Source organism: Panicum virgatum, chromosome 8K (genome assembly GCF_016808335.1).
Source record: "Panicum virgatum strain AP13 chromosome 8K, P.virgatum_v5, whole genome shotgun sequence".
Lineage (NCBI taxonomy): Eukaryota > Viridiplantae > Streptophyta > Magnoliopsida > Poales > Poaceae > Panicum > Panicum virgatum.
In genome coordinates, this window is record NC_053143.1 from 15,485,573 (window position 1) to 15,505,240 (window position 19,668).

Below are 19,668 nucleotides of genomic sequence, written 5' to 3' on the forward strand. Positions count from 1 at the left end.
GAGCCACTTGTGGCGGCACGTGAGCGGGTTCGCCGAGTGGATGTCAGTGTCGCAGGCCACGCAGAGTGCAGCGGAGTCGGCGCGGCATGTGACGGCAGCGGGGGCATGCTCGCACACCTCTGGCAGCGCGCATGCCATGTCGATGTGCGCGGGCAGGCCCTGCTGGGGCGCGAGCGGGAGCTCGACAGTGACCACCACGGCGGGGACGGTGCATGTTGGTGTCCCGAGTGATTTGAATACGGATAGGGATTTGGAGAGTTTGTTGGTTTACCCTATGATCTTCTAAACCTCTAAATTTAGCAGTTGCTTTAACATATTTTGTGATTGATGAAGTCATCAGGCACGGGCGCTGATCAGCGATGGGTAAAATGTGGATTGGTCTCGATTTGCTACCCGGAAAACCCTATAGATTCTCCCCTTAGATAGATGCTAACATATGCATATGCCCATATGAGAGGTCGTCGCGGGACTCCCCGCCCAGCGCGTGCAGGATCTCCTGGAGCGTTCCGCCGCGGGCGCCCGCCGCCAGCAGCGCCAGCGCGGCATAGATGGACGCCGGCGAGAAGGCGAGGTTCGCGTCACCGCCGGCGGCAGCGGGGGCGAGGCGCTTGGTCTGGCAGAGCGAGAGCGCCGTCAGGCCGGCGCTGTTGGACTTCGTCCTTCGCCGCTTGCGCGCCATGGCGAACACGGTCACAACTCGTGGACTATGATCATTCCTTTGTGCTCCACAACCCACATCGATAGTACACAACACCTCGTGTTCACACCTTAGCTTTAAGGAAACCCGATAGGAAAAATCTAACCTACGACAGGTCGCGCGTCAGTATGAGTGCGCGACCAAGCGCCGGCCCATCTCTGGCCTATATTGCGTCCTCCACGGCCCAGCAATTTATTTGTGTGTGTTTGATCTGCCTTGTGCTTACAGCCCAGCGACCCAACATGCCCCTACGTGTTGTTGTGTGCTGACAAATTTGCATGCCCACACTGGAGAGAAAATGGACTCTTTTTTATGAAGATATCCTAAAAAATATTTTGTCTACTTCATATTACCTCCATTTTGAGAACCGATTGCACCAATGTGTTATACGCGACGAGATGAACAAAACTAGATCTCAATTGCATATGTTTTAACGATATTTTACGCTAGTAGCAACTTATGTAATGACTTGCTCTCTTTTTTGTAGCAACTTATATGTATATTATATTACTGTAGTAACAACCTATGTGTATAACAACTATTGTTTTGTATCAACTTATGTATATGAGTGTATGATTGATTTTATTTGCAATAACTTGTATCTTATATGTGGGAGCAACTCGTGTATAATAGATGTTGTTTTGTGGCAACTTTTGTTTTGCATGTGTGAAAAAATTATTTATGTAGCAATTTGTATATAAACTTATGTGTACGACAACTTACTTCTTTTACTACTCATGCGTATGACATGTTATGTTTGTGACAATTTATGCATATGACCGATTCTATTTTTTTATGACAACTTATGTTCATAACAAATTATGATTTTGTGCCAACTTTATTTCTGTAACAACTTATAAATATTTTTATAACTATTATATTATATTATATTATATTATATTATATTATATTATATTATATGTGTAGTAATTTATATCTTATATGTGTGGCAACTCACAATATTTACTCTTATTTACTACTTATATGTATGATATTTTGTGTTTGTGACAACTTATGCTTATTAGTATACGACAGAGTTTATTTATAGCAACTTATGTTTATAATAGATTAATTTTTTATGGCAATTTATATTTATGATATTTTATAAATATTTTTATGAAAGCTCTTATTTTATATGTGTGACAACTTATATATTATATGTGTGGCAACTCATTTGTCTAAAATCTTCTATTTTATGACAACTTATGTGCATAACATATAGCAACTTTCTACTAGTTCAAAATATTTTCAAAATATATGCAAGTGAGATCTAGTTTTGATCGTCACATCACATAGAACACAACGGTGCAATCGGTATTTAAAATGGAGCTCGTACAAAGAAGATAAGATATTTTTTAGAAAGCTACCTTATACTAAAAGGTTGACTGTAGTATGAAAATGACATCCCCTAAATCTCGAGAGGAAAGTTAGACAAGAATTTGGTAGAACAGTACTGCGAGTACTACACGTGGAAGGCAAAAGCGGAAGGACAAGGTGTCGCGCGCTGCGTCCCCCGCGCGACGGGTCGCGCGTTAACGTCGTCCAACCCGATACTCGTTTGGAAATTGTGCGTTCTACTTCCACGTATTACCAAGTTAATTAGGAAAGGACTCCTGCGGCTGCAATATAATTGGAAACGGCGTTTCGTTTAACCTAAGATTTCTATGATGAATACAGATTACCCCCAAATTTGAAAATATCTCACCATAATAGTTTCATTTAATTTGCAAATTACAAAGATTTCTAAGATTGATACAACAGATGCAATCCAATCGCTGGTGAACAGATGCAACCTAATCGGAGGCAACATCGAGACTAACTAAATCCATTCAGATCTGTAAAAATGAAGAAACACCAGAAAAATAGTGATCCAATAGCCTCTCCTTCCTCTCTTTTCTATCTGACTAGGTATCCCCTCCCCTCCGCTAGGCATCCTAGCCCAGCGTCTCTCACTCGCAATATCCCTCACGCGCGACCTTCCTGCCATTGCCGTGCACCCTCTGCTCCTCCCCTTCCCACTGGTGCCCCTCCCTGCCGGCGCGGCCCGGCGCCGCCCCCCTGCCGGCACGGCCCGACGCTGCCACCTTGCCGGCACGAGTCGTGCCACCGCGCGTCCCCTACCAGTGCGGCCTGGCACCGCCGCCCCTCGCCCAATGGCGTGGTTTGGCGCCGCCGCCCCTCCCGTGCTGGCGTGGGTCCGCCACATTCGCAAAGAAGGCATCTGTGGTCGGGCTCTAGCAGGAGCCACGAGGCAACTCGGCCTCGTTGCTCGCCATACCCCCCGGGCCTAGGCCCCCACGACCGCGAACGTCGGGGACAATCGAAGAAGTGCGCGATGGGGAGCCGCTTGTGGCGGCGCGTGAGCGGGTTTGCCGAGTGGATGTCAGTGTCGCAGGCCACGCAGAGTGTAGCAGAGTCGGCGCGGCATGTGACGGCAGCGGGGGCGTGCTCGAACACCTCTGGTAGCTCACACGCCGTGTCAATGTGCGCGGGCAGGCTCTGCTGGGGCGTGAGCGGGAGCTCGACGGTGACCACCACGGCAGGGACAGCGCATGTTGGTGTCCCGAGTGATTTGAATACGGATAGGGATTTGGAGAGTCCGTTGGTTTACCCTATGATCACTCTCTTCTAAACTTCTAAATTTAGCAGTTGCTCTAACATATTTTCTGATTGATGAAGTCATCAGGCACGGGCGCTGATCAGCGATGGATAAAATGTGGGAAAACCCTATAGATCCTCCCCTTAGACAGATGCTAACATATGCATATGCCCATATGAGAGGAAACCCACTTGTACAAGCGACCGCGGTGCTTATTGGCTGGCCAAGATGGTTCGCGTTGTCTGGGAAGAAAAGTGAAAAGTTAATGGATAGTCTAGGGGTCCTCAGGCCTAAGAGCAAGGGCAATGATACAGCCCCCTCCCTGGCGAAATAAACTCCCGCGTGGCTTCCAATTAGTGTGGCAGCAACAGCTCCACAGTAGCACATGCAGCCAATGCGGAGGGAGCACAACAGCAGAGCAGCAAATGGGAGCGAGTGTGCGTATCCGTCCGCTACAAGCCGCCTGTCTGCGCTTTCTTTTATCTCTCCGCCAGCGGTAATTCAGCCAGCTTGCAGCCAACCATCACTACTGCATAAATCATTTGCAGGGGTGGCTAAAACAGTTTTTGAGGGGCGGATGCCGCTCCCGCCCCTACTTTTCGTAGTTAAAAATAGCTATTTGCAGGGGCAGGTGTGCTACCTATCTCTAAAAATGCATTTCCTAGGGGCGGATCAGGTGGTCTCCCCTAGAAATTGATATTTAAGGACGGGTCACCCCGCGACCGATTTTCTTATAGAGCGCGCGTGCGCCACCAGCGGGTGCAGCGAACGGTGGCCCCCTTCTTATTACTAGTGATAGAGACGCATACTTATTGCTAAAGGAATCACAATAATTTATTGTCGTGGATCGGTGAGGCCGACGCGCGGTTCCTATCAGATTTCTTATAGAGCGCGCTCCACAAGCAATTGCAGCGAACGGCAGCCACATGTTTCTACTGCTTAGAGATGGAGACGGTGGCTGGCTTCCCAGTTTCTACTGTTTCGAATTCCACCATCATTTTCAAAAATTCTAGTCCCGTTCTGTTTTATTCCCCATTCTCCTTCCTTTAGCCTTGAGGTGCAGGCGAAGGGGATCTAATCACTGGATTTGAGGGACACAAGGCGGCGAATCAATAGAGACCCGCGTTGATCTCGACGTCACGCGCTGCGCTTGCCGTGCGATTCATCCGCGCCGAGACAGAGTATGCATGAGAAGTAAGCGGAAGCTGCACCGAGCTCGCCGCGCCTCCGTTTCGCCTGCTGCGTGGGGCAGTACACCGGAGACAAGGAGGCAGCCGCGCCGAGCTCCGTCGCGCTTCGTTCCCCTGGGGGGTACGCCGGAGTCGAGGAGGCAGCCGCGTCGAGCTCCGTCGCACTTCGGTCCCCTGTATCATGGGTGGGGGGGTACGCTGCACTTCCAAATTTTTCATATACATGATCTGAAAGTTCTCAGTAGTTGTGTTCAAAGTTTTCAAGTAGTCAGTTTCGAGTTTTAGAATGAAACTTTATAAGTTTGGACATGTGATGTTTATATGCTCCATAGTTTTTTCACAAATATGAATATGTATTATGTTTCCAAATATGTGCATTCGAAGCTAGGTATTCTATAAAAGTTTTTTCATATAAAAGTCAAAAGCTTTCAAGATTCTACTATCAAGCGCCATTTGTAGAGCTTTAAAAGTCAAACATAAATTTTTGCAATGTGGAGTGCATATTTTACAATCTGGCAGTACATAGTTACATATATTCATAGTGCAAAGTTTGGAGTTACAAAGTTTTTTTTTATCCAGAAGTATAATGTTTTGAAATGTGCAAGCAGTAATCCCCTTAATATAAAATGTAAAGATTAGAATAAAAGGTTTATATGTAAGAGTACAATGTTTGAATTGTGCTAGTACAAAGGTCCAATATGCATAGAGTTTGGTGATTAGAAGGCCGTGAATGTAGAAAGTTGTCAATGTAATTCTATTTTTTGTTATTTTTTCAAGGTTGTGGATGCATAAAGTTTTTTTGGTGTATAAGTTTTTAAGAATTTTGTATTCGTTGTGCAATGTTCCCTTCATATCATTTGAAACCTAGAGGTGTACAAACTTTACAAGAAAATATTGGACATATGACAACAAATTATTGGATATGTGACTATAAAGTTCTAGATCTAAGAGTAAGAATTTCTAAACATGGGGGTACAAAGTTTGTGTCGGGGCTAAAATTCTTTAGTTTATACCCATAGTTTGAATGCTAGACCAAAGTTCTATATTTATAATTTGTAAGTTTGTAACATTCCAGTACAAAGATTTTGAAGTGCAATATGAGAGTTGAGATATAGAAAATATTCTATATATAGATTAAAATTTTTATATGTAAGATTTAAAAGTTTATAATAGGCTAGTACAAAGTTCCTAACTTCAGAATGCAAAGTTTATAATTAAAAAGTTCATGATTTTGAAACACAAAGTTCTGTATCTAGGAGTAAATTTTTTGATGATGTGACAACACAAAGTTTATGAATAGTTTTTGTTTTTGAAGGTACTACTTTGATGTGCCTAGCACTCTCCACTAGAAAATAAATTAATGCTTTTAAGTTCTGGTATTTTCGTAATTTTGCCAAGACATTTGCATAGTAGTTTTTTTTACTAAACCATGGTGAATTCATTTTTGTGACTTTTGTGACCATGATGTGTCCACATTAACAAGAAGCTTACTAAACTCCTATTTTGCATGGGTCAGGCCAAGGTTCATTGATAGCTCTGAAACAAGACTTTGGACCACAACACTTCATAAGCATTCAGGTGAGATCAAGGCAGCAGGGGAGATCAAGGCAGATTGATTGCTGTGAAAACAGTTCTCTACATATGTGTTTTGAAATACAATGGTATGAAGTCCTTAAATTAGATGCTAATTTTATTGTAATTACAAAGTTTTAGAGTTCGGAGTACACAATTAGTAATGTTATATTTCTAAAGTTCATATGTTCTAACGTTCAAGACTGTAACTTTTTCAGATAAGATTTTAGAACAGAGAGATACAAAGTTTATGATAGGTTAGGATAAAGTTCCCAATATGGGAATGCAAAGTTTTTTTTAATTATGAGTATTATATGTAAAAGTACAAAAATATTTTATCACAAAGTTCCAGATTTTTTGAAGAGTATAGTTGTATTCACGAGAGTACAAAGTTTATAACATGCTAGCAGAAAGTTTTCTATTTTGGGCTGCAAAGTTCAGAGTTTGTTTTACTAAATTTTATTTGAAAAATCCAAAGTTATTGAACTTAGTGTTAATTTTTATTCCAGTAGAAAGTTTTTATGTAAAAAGTTCTATATCTATTTGTAAATAGTTTCAAATATTCATGTATAAAGTTTTGTATCTGGTAGTATAGATTTTTAAATTTAATTGTAGAAAGTTCTGAAATTTTGTGTACAGAGTTTTGGATTTACAAAGTTGTGGATTACGGTGTAGAAAGTTTGAAAATATATTAGTAGAAAATTTGAAAATATATTTATGGTTAAAAAAGATAATGATATTGGATGAACAACATGGACGTGCAATCAGTTCTTTTTTATTCTACGCTCTAGAATGATAGCCAATCTATTTTTTTATTTATTCTCCTGTAATGTGACACTAAAAAATTATTTCACATATTTTTTTATTATCTCTTATTGTCTTTTTATTTTTATTTCTCAGTCTTACTAGTTCTACATGCATATGGATGTGAAACCCCTCGCCCATTCACTCACCCACACAACCGTTGTCCCGAAAGAGAAAAAAAATAAAGTAGAAGGCAAAGTAGAAGCCTGAGCACGAAACTAGAGATGAATCAATTAATTAGCAATGCCAGAGTGTTGTTTCCACCTAGGCAAGTCAAATACATATTCGCTACTACAACTACTAGTGCACAAGCGCTGCTTTCTAGCTTCGCTCGTTCGCCGCAATACTGCCGCGGTGCACGATCGTCAAATAATGGCCCCGCCCCGCGACCCGCCCCTACAGATCTAATAAAAATAAAAACAATCACCACTAGCAGCCGCCGCGCTGGCAGCCGCTCCTCCCCATGCGTGGCCACGACGACAGGGCGCACACGATGCTCGAACGCACCTCTGACACGCCAGCCAAGGCCCATGCCCAGTTCGACGACATCAAGCGGGCCATGACAGCGTTGGTCGGCGGCGCCAGGGTCTAGAGGGAGCTGTAGTCGAAGCCCGTCCGCGAGGAGGTAGTCGACAGACGCCACGAGCGCGGTCGCTGTCTCGGCAGTGACTTTGGAGCCCGGCCGGTCCTTGTTGACGGCGTAGACCCTACAGGGGTTGTCCATGTCCTCAAGCCACTCCTAGCACAGGTGAACGCCATGGGCAGGCCGAACTTGACATTGTTGCTGGAGTTGTAGTCCCCGCCCACCAAATCCACTTTTTTTCATTTTTAGGAGGGGAAGATAAAATCATCACACACAATCGAACCGCAACACCTTTGGCGAAGCAAGAAAGAGAGAGAAAACGAGCGCTACGTGTGTACATTATACTGGGCGCCATCTGCTAGCCGTAGGCCGCCACGCCGTGCACGCGTCCATGCTCGCCAGCTGCTGCGCACCGCAACCTTGGTCTGTGGCCTGCAGGGAAGCAAGTGGAAGGTAGGAATAGATGGGGGAGAAAGAGATAACAAAGAGAGATGAAGAGATAAGGGGGGGTGGGAGATGAAGAGACGGGAGAAAGAGATAACGACGCCCGCGCTGCTGCATGTGCTGCTACTGGCGTGGGGATGTGGATCGCTGCTGCTGGTATGGTGCGGATCGATTACATGGATGCAATTTTTAGGGGCGGGTCGTGGCATCATCTGCCTCTAGAAATAGATTTTTAGGGGCGGGTGATGTCCCTTCCTGCTTTTACAAATGATTATTTTATCTGAAATTGTGTTTAAATTAAAATATATAGAAACATATATTAAAAATTGAAATTTTACCACAAGTCTATTGAAACATGTAGAATTTTTTTAAAAATATTTAAACCATATTTTATCGTATATAATGGCTAAGAATATGAAACCATAATATATAACTCACTCACTCTACTATCTCATATAACTCGACGCTGATTTTATGATTTTCACGCTCATAATCACTTTATACACTAAAAAAATGAAGTTTTACCACAAGCCTATTTAATATTTTTTCTAGTTCTATAGATCACAATAAGTTTATGCTAAAATTTCACCTTTTTTATGTGTTTTACTATTTTTTAAATTAAACAAATTTCTAGAATAAATTTAAAAATCATTTTCAAGGGCGGGTGAGGGGATGACCTGCCCCTACAAATGCATTTTTAGGGGCGGATCACCCCCTCACCCGCCCCTACAAATAATTTTTTTTAATTCTAAAATTTTATTTAAATGAAAACATATAGAAAATATATCCATAAAAGGTGAAATTTTTACCATAAGTCTATTGTAACATGTAGAAAATTAAAATAATATCAAATCTATATTTCAAAACATGTGATTAAGAGTGTGAAACAAAAATGTATAACTCACTCACTCTACTCTCATACAGTTCAAGACTTACTTTATGCTTTCCACACTCATAATTGTTATATATGCCGAAATATACTCACTCTACTCTTGTCCTATAGATCGAAATATGCCTATGGTAAAAAATTCACTTTTTAATTTTTCTCGACTTAATTACATTTTTTGGAAGAAATCGGACATCCGATCGGATACCCAGATACTCCGTAATATCCTGCTAACCCGCCCCTACAATTTTTTTGAATAAATCTGAAAATCATTTTTAGGCGTGGGTGAGGGGATGAACCGCCCCCTAAAAATGATACATTTTTAGGGGTGGTTGATGGGGTGACCCGCCGTTACAAATGTGTTTTTAGAAACGGGTCGGTTGTTATAGTAACCGAGCACTATTTATAGAAACGGATAAAATTTTGGTCCGTTACTGAATATAGTGGAGGTCCTTCTCGAGTAGTGCATAATACTTGGCTCTAAGAGGTATTTGGTCCGGTCAAGATTTGCCTCCTACATTTCGAACGCCACCGGTGGAAACTTTTCAGTTTTGAGACACGAGACAAAATTTTCACTCCAGCCATGAGAAAGGACGCACAATTTGATTGACCAACCAGGATCCGCAGTAATAAAGAAATCAAAATGCTGCATGCACCGTGGATTCTTGTGGACGCCCTGAAACCCATTTGTATATGTAGATTGATCTCGGATACACTACAAAGAAGCGTTAACCACCACTTTTAGAAATGGCCTCATAGGCGGACACAATTTTTAACCACCTCGATTAATGCCTGTGATTAACCGATGTGGTTATTTTTAATTAACCGAAGCGGTTACCAAAAACCGTCTCGCAAAATTGATTAATAGAAGCAGGCGCCTTAAAATTTTCGCCTCAATTAATGTATATTAACTGAAGCAGTTGTTTTACCGTAAACACCTCGGTTAATACATTAACCGAGACAGACATTGTAACTTAACCGCCTCGATAAATCAGACCCACCTCGCTAGCCCAGAAAGCACATTAACAATATTCCAAATATATATATCTGAGTTAGAGTTTGGACTCTCATCCTCCTCTCCCTCCCTCCTCTTCTCATTCCTCTGTCACGACGGCGGCTCCTCCCTCCCCTTCTCCCGCATGGCGGTCTGTAGCACCGGTAGTGTGGCATGTGGCGGCGGCGGCGCGGCCTTCTGCGGCAGTTACGAAAAACGCCTCGGTAAATAGATTTTGCCCACCTCAGTTAATAGTTATTATTGTAGCAGTGATAACACCCTTAAACACTACTGAGATAATTAGACTGCTCTGATTGACAATTGACAATGTCACTTTAGGGTTTATACCGGTCACATTTGGCGGTAATCAACTAGTATTTTGTTGGGTCAAGGACATGCCCGACAAACATGATTGTTCCGGACACCTCCTCAACGACGAAGAACATGAATGGGTGGTCGGCGACGAAGTCCACTGTCCTCGGTGGGCTCCCCGGCGGGCATGTAGGGCCACACAGCATCAAGGTGGCCGCTGCGGCCTCGGTGCCCTCTTCGTTCACCTCGACCACCGCCTAGTGGCAGATCTCGTAGGCGAACAACGGCATGCCGGAGTCGTTGTCGATCGCCATGTCCGACAGGTCGGCTTGCCAAGCGTCCAAGGCGGCTCTGATCCCCATGCCATCCCTGAGGACGCGCCTTAGGCTACCCGAGAAGGACAGCTTGAACTTGGGCAGCCTGAACTCTCCGACGGGCACCCGCGTCTCCGGCAGGCGGTGGCGCCAGAACCCCGGCATGGACGTCATCCTGGCGACGAGGTCCGGCAGGCCGTCGCGGGCGTCTGGCAGGAACACGTACATGGAGTACCGGGGGACTTGGTCGTCAGCAGCCGTGTACTGCTGCCTCGGCAGCGGCGATTTGTACGGGAGCTTGAGCACCTTGAGCCCGTCGTGGACGCTGACGAACTGGCTCGACCGTGAACGCATGAACCACACGCCGGCGGCGGCACTGCCGTCGATGTGGTAGAACTTGTCCGCGACGGTGTCCGCCTCGTCGAAGGGCTTCTCCCACCTGCCCTTGAAGTAGATGGCGTTGGCGAGGACGAGGCTTGTGTCTTCCTGCAACGATGCCGGAGCAAGGATGGAATCGATGAGGTTGTTCGTGGCCGCGGCCACCCAGCTGTTGATTTCGCAGACTGCTTTCTCCGGCTGCACAAATTAATCTCGACGAATTCATGAACGAAAACAAGTGTTGCATACCAAGAAAAATCGAATTGTATTATATATATATTTATTTAGATTAATATTTATATGTAATAACGTACCTCATTGCGTAGGTCGACGGCGCGTGTCTCGGCCTTGTAGGACTTGGCGGCGGCGTCGCGGAAGCCCGGCAGGATCACGCACGTCGCGTCGTGCCACATGCCCGTCGCGAACGCGACTGGTCCGCGAGCGCGCTCCGTACCACGGCGGCGACGAGCGCGGCGAGCTCGTCGCGGGAGCGGGCGCCGAGGGCGGCCAGGAGCTCCTGGAGCGTGCGGCCGCGCGCGCCCGCAGCGAGCAGCGCGAACGCCGCGTAGACGGACAGCGGCGAGAAGACGAGGTTCGCGCCGCCGCTGGCGGCCGCGAGGCCGAGCGCGAATGGCGTCAGGGCGGCGCCGTCGGGACGGCGCTCGGCAATGCCTGCGGTTCCTCGTTGGGGAATCATGTTTCGAGCGCGAACTAGAACAAGAAGCACAATCTGCAAGCTGATAAGTTTATATACTATACTACGCCGGCGTGCGTGACTATGCCTCTATCCTCGACCTTGTATGATATATGACAGAACGAGCCCGAGATGAAGATGGATTGATGGACACAGATCGAGAGTTTGAGACCTACACTGACTACCATGTATGGTATTCATGCGTCTACTATGGCTATGGATACTATATATCATCTGTATTTCCTAATTCTCCTAGAAGACCAAGTAGAGTGTAAGAGCCCATACTATTATTCATTTACTACGAAGTCGTCACATCCAACATGACTTGTAGATGTCCATATTGTTATGAAGAAACTAGAATCAGTTATCAGTTTTTGTAATAATTAATTAGATTAACTAGGTAGTTGACTTTCATGAAAGGGTCAACACAAAAGGACCAACTTCAAGGGGACAACCCCAAAAGACACCATGCCCTTTAGGCTTGTATATATATGTCAGCGTAGTGGGAACGGGGTCCCCACTCCACCGGATAAACATGCAGGCAGACGGCGAACTGTCCGCCCGTCCCATGCGGAAGGGGAATGGGCCAGGCGGGCCGCGTTCCTTGGGCTCCACGCCCCGGCCGGGCTGGGCGAGGCCCGGGCTGCGTTGCCGGCCAGGGGAGGTTCTTTTCCTTCCCATCGAAGACACCAGCCCGGTAGAGCCGTGCGCTCAGACAGCGGAGAGCCGGCTGGGGAGGCTTATCCCTGAGCCACGTCACATCAAGGGGTAAATGGACGGTGGCTGGGGACCACCTCCATTTACCGCGCGTCCTGTCACGGTAACTCCTGACCTGATCCTGGCCGCCTTCCCGGGATTGATCGACGTCATCCCGGGCGAGGCGTGGGCCCTCCAAGGTAGAAGAAGACCACCCCAGGACACCCGGCGACTCCTCGGGGCGCACCTCGGGATCTCCTGGGGTGTCGCGGTCCTCCCGGGGTGCACCCCAGACACCTCGCGGTAGGCCCGACCCAATGATCGCGTGGCTGACAAGAAGCAGGACAAGTTGAAGGACGGCGCCCGCACCCGACGTGGGGTGTTCGCACCAGAAGAAGAATATCCCTAGTGTAGTTTGTATTCTATAAATAACAAGGTCCCAGAACGGCAAAGGGGATCGGATCCTCTGAACACAAAGAACAATAACTAAGTACAAGCTCAAAGGTCGTAGGGTATTACGCCTCCGGGCGACCTGAACCTGTCGAAAAATCATAGTCTCACCGCTTCCCTCAAGGGGGTTTCGCTGCGTGTTATACCCCTAGACGAATCTCTAAACGGGGGTTCCCTTGAATACCTGTTTGCTGTACTCACCCACCATCAATATATATATATATATATATATATATATATATATATATATATATATATATATATATATATATATATATATAAACAATTCCATCAATGAGAATCACTTGAGACACTTGTCACATTCCATTCTCTTTTACTTTTCTACTCTAACACGTTATCATGCACTTTGCTCTCCACTGAGAGAAAAACTTGCCGAGTCGCCTGAACCCGCCGAGAACTGGGAGCCAGAAAAGAGGAAGTAGGCCACAATGCCAAAACTTCGAACTCGTCATGTAAGAACAGACTCTGTTCATATTCACTCCTTTGCAACTCAAAGAAGGAACGCACGCTTTAATCTTCTGGACACAACTCGACCTGAACACCACACTAGCTCACCTTGGAGACAGAACTCACCAAGAACTCTACTCGAAGTTGAAGGCGGTGTTGACGAACATGATGTCCGCCCCACGACGCCTCCAGCGACACCCTCGGCACCCGCCCCTATGCCGGCCACGGTGGCGCCCTCACCGACGCCTTCTCCTATACCAGCGGCGGCTTCCGTCTGTCGCCTCGGCCGTGTTGTGGCCGTACAACGGCAGATGGCAGGGCGACCATCGGAGGTGCTCGGCGGCCGGCCATGCATGATAGGCGCTTGTTGACGACTCTTAAGTACCGAATTTAGGCCGTCAACTCTTGCATAAATACATAAAATGTGACCATCAACCTAGTGGTAGGGGTTTATTACTGACCATTTCTATGAGTGTTGCTAAATATTTGTATGCATGTGAATTAACGGAGAAAACACACTTCATAAGTAGGGAAACACACTCCACAGATCAAGGCAAAATGCACAACTACGTACAAGGATCAAATGGCCCACTAGATAGCCTCACATGAGAAGGAATGCAGCCCACAAGCAGGAAAGGTGACATGTCATCAATTCGTGGCAACACCCTCTCGACGAATCAGACACGTTCACGAGGATCTACAGGCCCACCAGAGCTACCAAACCGCCTCAAGACAAGCCATGACCCACATACATAATATGGGAGCCCACCTAGCAGTGTCCATACCAAGAATTGGGCCGTTTGGCCACCTTTTCCGATCGACCGACCTACAAGGTCGGCCGACCATAGGTCGGTTCGCCTCGGCCTCATCTTCTAGGTGGAGATCCCTCATTCGATGCCAAAGGCAGTGCAAGGAGGCACCGGCTCAATCCTGCAGCTGAGGAAGCCATGGCACCCCTCTATAAATAGTAGAGACGGGGCTCTAAATGAAGACATCCACCAAGTGCAACTCCAAGCCTCCTCTTTGGTTTAGAGTAGTCGTAGCTTAGGGAGAGGGTAGAGGTACTCAGGAGGGGTGCCGGTCTTCGGCGCTCTTCTCCATTTTGTACCTCTACGAGAGTGAGAGAGTAGTTCGGGAGAAGTGCCGGGGTGTCGGCTCTCTGCTCCCAGCTTGTACCTCTACGGATGCTACTACATTCTTCGGGTTTAGTAAATATTCGTGGTTCCTATCTCCAGTTTTATACTTAGCATAGTATATGATAGTAGTGCTTGTAGTTGAGTGAGATCAGTTCTCTTACTCGCGGGTTCGTCGCTCTATATTCATACAGAGTGCTATAGTTTGCTATGGGCTATCATACGTAGTTAGATTGCAGTAGTAATCAGTAGCGTAGGCGTTGTGTCTAGGCTAAGGGTTATCCTTCGTTTGCCTTATATCCCATGGTTTAGTAGAGGTAGGCCGTAGGTGGTGACAGCCCAATTGGTTCTTCGTAATCCTCCACGTTCAGATATAGCGTAGAGCTGTTGGCCGGAGTCGACTGGCAGAACAATTTTAAGCTTGTGCCCGAAGTGAGTATTGTGCCCGAGAGATCGATCTTTAACTTAGCAGTAGCACTATCTTAGGAATCCTCTCTACCCTTCTACCTATCTTGGTGTGTCCTTGGACCGATTAGAATAGAAGAGAGTGCACACACGTTCCCTGTGGATTCGATAACCCTTGGAATACTCTGAGGTGAAAGCTACAACGGTATCCGTGTGCTTGCGGATTTATTCGTGATGCTAAAATACCCAACAAGTTTTCTGGCACCGTTGCCGGGGAACGGTCGCTGTATCTTTCTTCGTACCTAGTCGTCCTCGTATCTTTTCCTTTTCTTTTCTTCTACCTTCACCCTCGCTATCCATGGGGAAGTTGTCCTTTAAGAGCTTCTCTATCCTACGAAATTTTTTCCGTATCATTTTAATTTTCTTTCTGCTACCTCAACCCCCGCTACCACGGAGCCGCCTTCCATCCGAGACTTTTCTGCTCCTACGGGCGAGTTCCTTGAGCCACCGCACTCTGAGCACCCAATCCTTTGATCTGGCTGCGAACTCCGTCCCGACCTTATCGCTATGGTTCGGGAGCTTTCCTTCTCTGGGTTAGATAGCGAAAACCCATACCACCATCTGCGGGAGTTTGAGCTAGTGTGTTCATGCTGTGCCATCGCAGGCATGTCACGCGATACCCTTAGGTGTAAGTTGTTTCCCTTTTCTCTTGTAGAGGAGGCTAGACAATGGCACACGTGTACTATAGCAAGTATGAACGGAAACTGGGGTGAACTTAGAGATGAGTTTTGTCTCAAGTTTTTCCCCGAGTCCCGGCTCGTTGCTCTACGAAAGGATATCATTTGCTTTCAGCAGAATGAGAAGGAATCTATAGGTGCAGCTTGGGCTAGATTTTTACTTTTAGTAAACTCCGGCCCTGTCTTATCATTACCCCATTATGTGTTGCTTGAACACTTTTACTCGGGGCTCGACATGGACTCCGCATCTTACCTTGACATGACCGCTGGATGGTCTTCTACCCATATGACTCTAGCCGAAGGCATGGAAATCTTAGAAATTATCAGCGAGAACACTTCCTTCGTAGCCGAGTCTACACCCTCTCAAGAACAGCGTAAGTCAAGTGATGAGGACATTCTAGCAGCTGAACCCGATCCTTCACTATCCATACCCTTAGATTCGGCCCTAGAAACCTCTCCTGAACCACGAGTTTTGGAGAAAGAAGAAATTCGAACTCCAGAACTCCATTTCAAATTCGAGGATGATCTTTTTGAAAATTTTAAAAACACCTCGAATTACGTCTGCAAGAGGAGACCACCAGTTCCCGTTGCTTGTACATACCCCATAGAAGCTGCCTTCTGTAGGGAAAATGTTAAGAAGTCAACGACCATTATGAGCAGCAAGCGGTTGAGAGAGATGGAGCTATCATTAGAAGTACTCCGAATCAGCTCTCCTCCTTCAACCCTTCCTTACATCATCTCAAGCGAGTGCGCATTTCGCCATTTGCGAAATGAGCCGTTGGTTCAAACCGACAAAACCTTCCAGACTCCCTCCAGAGAAATCCTGGAAGCATATGGGACTTTGCGGAATGTGTCTATTAGACAGGAGGACGTCGAAGTAATCCTTGACTTTTATATATTCGACGTCCAAGACTTCGATCTCGTAGTCGAGCAACCCATCGAGAAATTTCTCACGAATGCTCCGACTCCAAATAAGCTCGAAGTCCATCCAGGGAAAGAGACCATTTCTGTCCAAATTGCTAAAGCCACAAACTCCATGACAGAATCATCCCTTGATTCTGAACCAATCGAAGAGGTTAAGGGAATTCTCCTTATTGACTCACCGAAATTTCTCCTTGAGAAAGATGTTGAAGAATTCATCAAGGAGGAGGATGAACACACTGAACCCATATATATCCGAGTTCGAGACTCCCCCTAGACCTCCGATTGAGTTTGAGCCTCTTCCCTCTTGCCTCGAGAAAGTTGTTCTCGACTGTGATCGAGATCCAACTACGATTTTCCATGATGAATCTCTTGAGATGGAGAATACATGGGCCATGGAATTTGATGAGGCACCGACTCTGGAGTCCAAAGAAAAGGATTCCTTCGATGAACATGGGAGTTTCACCCTTGAAATACCACAATAACCATGCTCATTTAATGCCTCTCCAGAGTTAGGCATGCTTAGTGCCTCGCGCACACACGAGAAAAGCAATCACTCCAAGGTGTTTTCCTATAAAATCTTTAGGAGGGTGGTTGTAGACACATTTGTTTATCATAAACATTGCAAATTTCGTGGGTGCACCGTGGCACTAACCTTGTAGCTAGCTTTAACAATTGGTGGTGAAACAATGACCCATCACCAATGATGGCTACAAGGGGTCTCATGGTCGAGCTTATGACCATAAAAACAAAGCACTGCCGGGAAATAGCCCGGATTACCATTTATTTACTTACTTATTTATTTCCCTTCAATAAAAGAAGAGCATGTTCTAGGATGTATTTTTTCCTTCGGGTATTTTTGGTTGCTAACCTTTCCAGGGGAAGATCAAGAAGAATGACGAATAAGCAACACCTACGAATATGAGAGCTACACCAACTACAACCCCTCGATATGCCTTGATGAAGGAACAACTACAGAAGGAAACTTGAACTCCATACACTTGAAGTTTAACAAACTCCAAGTGTGGGGGAGGTATGTGAGTACCCCGAAGTAAGTTCTTTCTCAATCCATATCTTGTCTTCGAATTGGTGTTGGTTCCTGCATCTTTCCCTCTATAAAAAAAAAGAAAAAAATGAGAGGAATTGCCATGGTGACAACATTGAGTCTTCATCAACAAGACACCATGGTAAGTGCTCTCAATGTCCTGCTTTTGACATTAAACAAAGCCCTGTCGGGAGGTCGCCCGAGGATTGCCAGGTTCGTACTCATACCTATCTCCCTTTGAATAAAGCTTAATCATGCTTCATGCTTCCTCTATCTACTTTTGTATGCTCTGGTTTGAATGTGTAGCATGCAACACATTCATAGGTGTTTTAAATTAAGCATGGTGCTTAGGTTAAAATGTCCTCATCAGTCAAACTAGACTTGTGTCAAGTTTGATTGATGTTCTAGAGTTAATACTTGTATAGATATTGGTTGCATATGTCAACTAACCCCTGTAGAAATCTTCAAATCCGATTGGGTGAGTCATTGAGCTGGATTCAAATGGAAAGGTAAGATAAGGTTTTGGATTAATGTTGCATAACATACTCATGTTGATGCAACCTTAGTTCGGCCTTGCTTGAGTAAGCATCTTGGTGAGATTAAATTTTAGTTCAAATAAATTTTAGGAGCTCCCTGGTTCTTAAAACCAGCAGAGCCATTATTTTGTTTCCACCATCTCATTGAATACAGTACCTGGTACAAGCACAAGTGTGGGGGAGATCTTGCAAGTTCATCAATGCCCTACACATTCGAGATCTCCCACAAAGTTATCGCACAACATCGACTGCGCCAACATAACAAGGGATAAGGCAATGACACCAGACTCAGTCGGCCACCCGGTGGTTTGGCTGGATCACCATTGCCTTGATCCCCATCTTCTTCAACAAACGATTGTATGTGCATGCTCTACCTCTCAACTCTCTTGATTCATGAGTTTGAATGATTTTTTTAATCTTAATCACTAAAATCAAACTAAAGAATCAATATGTTGCACCTGCTCTACATGATTCCTATGGTTGGCTTGCATATGTTTTATTCCTTGCTTATCATCTTGATGCTTGTGAATGGAACTATTTAGGAAAACATGCTCATCTAAGGAGTTGATGTTTGCGATATGGTTTGGATTATGATCTTCGCTCCTTTTTGTTTAAGTGCTTGGGAACCTTATTTGAAAATTTAGAAAACCCTTTGCAAGCTCCTCTTTGATATGCCAAAGTCCTACCAAAGTCATATGAAGATGTATCGTGAAAACTATATACACATATGCTGCTTGTTTTTGCATTGAGCTTTGTCAAATTGTTGTGACCCTCTAGAGAAATTTTTGTCATGCTTTCATGATCAAGATTCACGTGCACACCTCATACCCCCTTGCTATGCTTCTTTGAGAAGTTAGCATTGTACCATCCACCCATTCCATAAAATAAATACTCGACAGTATGTGTTGGTTTCTCTCTCTCTCTCTCTCCAGTTATTGTTAAAAAAAATGAGGCATGGGTTATCAAAAAAATGGACCCATGAAGGTCCATGAAAAAAAAGAGAAAAAAAGAGAAAGAGACCCATGAAGGTCTTGAAAAAGAGAGAGAGAGAAAAAGAAGAGATAGTCATGCTCTCAAAAAGATTCAAAGAGAGAGAGAGAGACCACACAAAAGGAGTTTCCATTCCATCCACCATAATCCATACGCGTGCACATCTTGATCTGATTGTATGATTGATTTTTCTCTCTGGATCCGGTTTTTGACTTTGCAATATATGTGATACAAGTATGCCTTATACTTCATGCCCTACCTTGAGCTCCACATATAGCCATCACTAGAAGTAGGATGAAGAAAAGGCAAGTCAAATGCCTTGGTAAGGACATATACACATTGAGCGATATGAGAGAATCAAATGAGGAGCAAAGCAAGGTTTGTTTTGAAAACTTATTGAAAAACCCCAAACTACTTGACATGAGGAGTAGAAGTGATTTGATTCGCGACCATTCGATTCCTCAACTACCCAAGACGGCATGATAGACACTTCAAAGTTCACAAGTGCAAGGTATGGTTTGGAATATCTCTTATGCTCGCTTCATACCTTTGGAATTCATGTTTCACCTTAGTCCTTTCTGCTTTACTCGAGGACGAGCAAAGGCTAAGTGTGGGGGAGTTGTTGACGGCTCTTAAGTACCGTATTTAGGCCGTCAACTCCTACATAAATACATAAAATGTGAGCATCAACCTAGTGGTAGGGGTTTATTACTGACCATTTCCATGAGTGTTGGTAAATATTTGTATGCAGGTGAACTAACGGATAAAATGCACTTCATGAGCAGGGAAACACACTCCATAGATCAAGACAAAATGCGCA

General features: G+C 45.1%; 1 pseudogene; it reads right to left on the minus strand.

The window, feature by feature from the left end:
* Positions 1–10,140: 10,140 nt before the first annotated feature.
* On the minus strand, positions 10,141–11,470 carry LOC120645495 (annotated as a pseudogene).
* Between the last annotated feature and the right edge of the window lie 8,198 nt (positions 11,471–19,668).